Raw genomic sequence first — 6000 nt, 5'->3', positions numbered from 1 at the left:
AGTGAGCAAATGCCAGGCAATGCTTTACTCCCAGGAAATTGGATCGATGCTTAACATGCTCACTATGACTCCATTCAACAGGAGACTCTGCGGGTCTTAGTAGCCAGACGTTCAGTAAGGCCTAAGACACACGGCGTGAAAATTGGTATGAGTGGAATGCGATAAAACATCGCATTCCACTCGGACCAATATTAGTCTGTGTGTCAGCGCACATGAGCGATTATTTTCTCAGCCCTAATCGGACTGAGAAAACAATTGCAGCATCCTACGACTGTAATGCGATCCTTTTTTCTCTCGCACCCATTCAAGTTTATGGGGCGAGAGAAAAATCGCACTGCATTCGCAGTATACCAGTGTACAACAGAGGAGAGAGGGAGATAAATTCCTCCCTCCCCTCCTCAAAGCCAGCCCGCCCCCCTTACCTGAGGTCCGATCGCATGATCGGACCTCTGTCGCACTGACACTCGGCTCCTGCTGTGCTGCCAGCATGAGCCGAGTGTTATGCAAGAATCGCATTAGTCCCCCGTGTGGCTCCGGCCTAAAAATACATTTATTAACTCTAAGAATGAGTGATGTTTAATTTACTATTTTCAGACATATTTTGATAACTCAAGATAAACTTGGTACTCGCCCTTAAAAGGATCCGGTCACTAACTTATTTTACACCTTCAGCATGTCGTTACAATGCTAACAGCAACTTACAAATGCTTTTGCCAAAAGTCTCAGTTTTAGCTTTTAACTTGGACGAGTGCTATGCAAGGTTTTATCGGATAGCACTTGCTCCAATGTTATACAATGGGGCAGTACCATTCAGTGGCACTTTATCATGAAGATTCGGCGTGAAAAATAAAAATCACTACACACTGTCAATCACAGCATGCTTGAACGGTGCACCCCTAAATATCTATGGGGTGCCCAAATCATCCGAATGCACTAGGGTGACATCCAAGTACAGTCGGATATACGCCAACACAGGCAATGGAGAAGATGGAAAATTAGATTCTCCATCTTCTGCACACCCATGCTCTGATTTTGCATGCAAGAAAGAAGGGAATTTTGTTTACTTACCGTAAATTCCTTTTCTTCTAGCTCCAATTGGGAGACCCAGACAATTGGGTGTATAGCTTCTGCCTCCGGAGGCCACACAAAGTATTACACTTAAAAGTGTAAACCCCTCACCTCTGCCTATACACCCCCCCGTGCATCACGGGCTCCCCAGTTTTGGTGCAAAAGCAGGAAGGAGGAAACTTATAAATTGGTCTAAGGTAAATTCAATCCGAAGGATGTTCGGAGAACTGAAAACCATGAACCAAGAACAATTCAACATGAACAACATGTGTACACAAAAGAACAACAGCCCGAAGGGAACAGGGGCGGGTGCTGGGTCTCCCAATTGGAGCTAGAAGAAAAGGAATTTACGGTAAGTAACCAAAACTCCCTTCTTCTTTGTCGCTCCATTGGGAGACCCAGACAATTGGGACGTCCAAAAGCAGTCCCTGGGTGGGTAAAAGAATACCTCGGTAAAAGAGCCGTAAAACGGCCCCTTCCTACAGGTGGGCAACCGCCGCCTGAAGGACTCGCCTACCTAGGCTGGCATCTGCCGAAGTGTAGGTATGCACCTGATAGTGTTTCGTGATAGTGTGCAGACTCGACCAGGTAGCCGCCTGACACACCTGCTGAGCCGTAGCCTGGTGCTGCAATGCCCAGGACGCACCCACGGCTCTGGTAGAATGGGCTTTCAGCCCTGAAGGAACCGGAAGCCCAGAAGAACGGTAGGCTTCAAGAATTGGTTCCTTGATCCACCGAGCCAAGGTTGACTTGGAAGCCTGCGAACCCTTACGCTGGCCAGCGACAAGGACAAAGAGCGTGTCCGAGCGGCGCCGTACGAGAAATGTAGAGTCTGAGTGCTCTCACAAGATCTAATAAGAGCAAATCCTTTTCACATTGGTGAACTGGATGAGGGCAAAAAGAAGGTAAGGAGATATCCTGATTGAGATGAAAAGGGGATACCACCTTAGGGAGAAATTCCGGAACCGGACGCAGAACCACCTTGTCCTGGTGAAACACCAGGAAGGGGGCTTTGCATGACAGTGCAGCTAGCTCAGACACTCTCCGAAGTGATGTGACTGCCACTAGGAAGACCACCTTCTGCAAAAGGCGTGAAAGAGAAATATCCCTCATTGGCTCGAAAGGTGGTTTCTGAAGGGTCGTTAGCACCCTGTTCAGATCCCAGGGTTCTAGCGGACGCTTGTAAGGAGGGACTATGTGGCAAACCCCCTGCAGAAACGTGCGTACCTGCGGAAGCCTGGCTAGACGTTTTTGAAAAAACACAGAGAGCGCCGAGACTTGTCCCTTAAGAGAGCCGAGAGACAAACCCTTTTCCATTCCGGATTGAAGGAAGGATAGAAAAGTGGGCAAGGCAAATGGCCAGGGAGTAAAACCCTGATCAGAGCACCAGGATAAGAAGATCCTCCACGTCCTGTGGTAGATCTTGGCGGACGTTGGTTTCCTGGCCTGTCTCATAGTGGCAATGACCTCTTGAGATAACCCTGAAGACACTAGGATCCAGGACTCAATGGCCACACAGTCAGGTTGAGGGCCACAGAATTCAGATGGAAAAATGGCCCTTGAGACAGCAAGTCTGGTCGGTCTGGTAGTGCCCACGGTTGACCCACCGTGAGATGCCACAGATCCGGGTACCATGACCTCCTCGGCCAGTCTGGGGCGACGAGGATGGCGCGGCGGCAGTCGGACCTGATCTTGCGTAACACTCTGGGCAGCAGTACCAGAGGAGGAAAGACATAAGGCAGTCGAAACTGCGACCAATCCTGAACTAAGGCGTCTGCCGCCAGAGCTCTGTGATCTTGAGACCGTGCCATGAATGCCGGGACCTTGTTGCTGTGCCGAGACGCCATTAGGTCGAAGTCCGGCTTCCCCCAGCGGCAACAGATCTCTAGAAACACGTCCGGGTGAAGAGACCATTCCCCTGCTTCCATGCCCTGGCGACTGAGAAATCTGCTTCTCAGTTTTCTACGCCCGGGATGTGAACTGCGGAGGTGGCGGAGGCTGTGGCTTTCGCCCACAGCAGAGTCCGCCGAACTTCTCGGAAGGCTTGACGACTGCGTGTGCCGCCCTGGTGGTTGATCCTGTTGGACGATGAGGATTGGGACCTAGCTGAGGGTGCTGAGGTCTCTTTGGTTTGGGCTGGGTAAGCACAAGTCCTTTCCCTTGGACTGCTCAATCGTTTCATCCAATTGTTCGCCAAACAATCGGTCGCCAGAAAAAAGCAAACCGGACAAGAGCTTCTGGAAGCAGAATCTGCCTTCCATTCGCGTAGCCACATGGCCCTGCGGACTGCCACCGGAGTGGCGGATGCTACCGCTGTACGGCTAGCCGAGTCCAGGACAGCATGCACGGCGGAGGATGAAAATACCGACGCTTGAGACGTCAAAGACGCTAATTGCGGAGCAGAGTATGACCGCATTAATCTCAGACCGAGCAGCTGAGATAGCCTGGAGTGCCCACACTGCTGCAAAGGCTGGGGCAACGGACGCACCTATGGCTTCATAGATGGATCTCATTAGGAGCTCTGCCTGTCCGTGGCATTCTTGAGCGTTGAACCGTCAGCCACTGCTACTACTGATCTTCGATTGATGCTAGGAAGTCTCCTTGGGCCATCGATGCTGCTTAAAAACATGGCTGTCGGCGTTTACAGTGGAGGGGGGAGCCGTGGGCGTAACCCCAAAAGTGCGGGAATCTGGTGCCCCGAGTGAAACGTGAGGGGGAGGAGGACAGCCGAGTGTGCTCCAGCCCTCACTGTCGGCCTCAGACTGACCGTCCCGCCCTTCCCCCTGACTGGCAGGGCCGGGGGCGGGAGTTTAAGGCGCTAGCCTCCTTCAACACAAAGCTAAAAACTGAGGAGCCCGTGATGCACGGGGGGGGGTGTATAGGCAGAGGGGAGGGGTTTACACTTTTAAGTGTAATACTTTGTGTGGCCTCCGGAGGCAGAAGCTATACATCCAATTGTCTGGGTCTCCCAATGGAGCGACAAAGAAATTGTAATACAATAAACAGACACTTGGCTCAGAGTTTGAGCCGAGTGTCATTTGTATAATTATCCGATTCTCTTGCATGAGAGGATATACACTAATGTGAGCGAACCCTTAATGCAAAGTATAAGTTGTAGTTGTAAGACAGAACTCACTGTATGTATGTATATTACCATATAAAATCCTGAGCATGCACAAGATTCTCCTCCAGTAATTGGCATACATTGTGTGCTCTCTAGGTAGTAATGGACGAGCAGTACAGTGCTCGCTACTCGTAATAATGAGCGAACACTACAATGCTCGAGTGCTTTTAGTTCAGTCGCGCAGGTCAGACGCTCGAACGGGCTTGACTCAAGTAACGAGTATAATGGCAGTCAATGATTGGGCAGTTCAGCTCTTCACCTACATACAGCCAACCATAAACAAGAGCATTTCCGGGGAAAGGAAGGGGTTTTTGTGTTTTTTTCGGAGCCACTACATTTGAAAACATTGTTTATACCTCCAGTGAAATCTAGTCAGAAACTACAGGAAGCTCTCACTGGGATGCCAACTCACATCATTCACTAAAGCGAGCCTGTGTTGTGTTCACGGTTTCATGAAATACACATTTGTGCACAGAGAGTACCCGAGCACCCCGATGCGTGATCGAGCACATTCGCCCATCATTTAGGGTGCGTGCTAACGATCAGTGTTTACAGCGTATTAGACACAGCATACGTCAGCTGCATCTAAAACGCTGCGTTGTATAGTACAAGCATAGTGGACGGGATTTCTAGAAATCTCGTGCCCACTGTGCTTTTTTCCGCAGCAAACACTGACCTGTGATGTGTGTTTCCAGACTGCAGCATGTCAATTGTTTGCTGTGGAATCATATACGTCCTCAGTAGGGAGAACACAAGCGAGAGACAGCAGCGCACTGAACCTTGATCGTGGGCACAGTCAGCTGCGATCTCCTACGGAGGAGACGCGCGGCACCGCAGGTCAGGACCCGCTGCGTTCTGAACTCTGCATGTCTTGATCGTGGCCAATACCCCAATGCTCTGCCTTACAACTTCTTAAGCAACTCTCTAAAAATGGAGACTATTAACAGTAACATTTTTAAATACTTACCCCCTTCCTTTTTTAAACCCTATTCTAATAGAATAATTATACCACATGTGTTTAGGGGGTTGGATTGTTTGCTTTTTTTTATACTTCTTGGCACTTCTTTGAAAAACTTATGGATCAGGATGAAGGCGAACATGAATCGCTGAAACGCGTAGTCCGCAGTTTAGCATTATACTTCCACCCTTGTTTACTACATATATTTTTATTGCTTTAACATGAACTGTCTTCAGTTTTTTACATGAACTAAATAAAAGTAAAATTTTATCCGGAAATTGGATAACCGCTGGATCTTTTTGCCTTTTTCAATTCAACAGGTGCTGCTTCCACCTTTCCTTGCAGAACTCCCTGGATTATTCACGATCATGATGAAGGGAAGGAAAGCTGGCTTTTTTGTATTTTTTTAAACATTTTTAAAGAGCCATTGTCCAGAACATTTGTGTGGTACAAAAGTCTATGCTACCCTTTTAAGTTAGTTTCATGGTAAAACCAACATATTATGTAAGCATTTCAAGGGCTATCCAGGAAGGTCTATCCTTAGAATAGGTCATAAATATCAGCTTAGTGGTGGGCAGACATTGGGCACCCACAAAGAACAGCCATTAGCAGGGCCCACAGCATCCAGAAGTATCCAGAATACATAGAACACCACCGTGTACGTCTAGCTGACGTGGGACAATGGTCTCACCTCCACAGGTCAGATACTGATGACTTATCAAGGGATAGGCTGGAAATGTCCCGTACAACCTTTTAAAGGGAACCTGTCAGGTGCAATATGCAAACAGAACCACAAGCAGTCCTGGGTGCATATTTCTAATCCCTGCCTAACTGTCCCTGTATCTAGTAG

Source organism: Anomaloglossus baeobatrachus, chromosome 5, assembly GCF_048569485.1.
Source record: "Anomaloglossus baeobatrachus isolate aAnoBae1 chromosome 5, aAnoBae1.hap1, whole genome shotgun sequence".
Taxonomy (NCBI): Eukaryota; Metazoa; Chordata; class Amphibia; order Anura; family Aromobatidae; genus Anomaloglossus; species Anomaloglossus baeobatrachus.
This window is presented reverse-complemented; position numbering follows the sequence as displayed.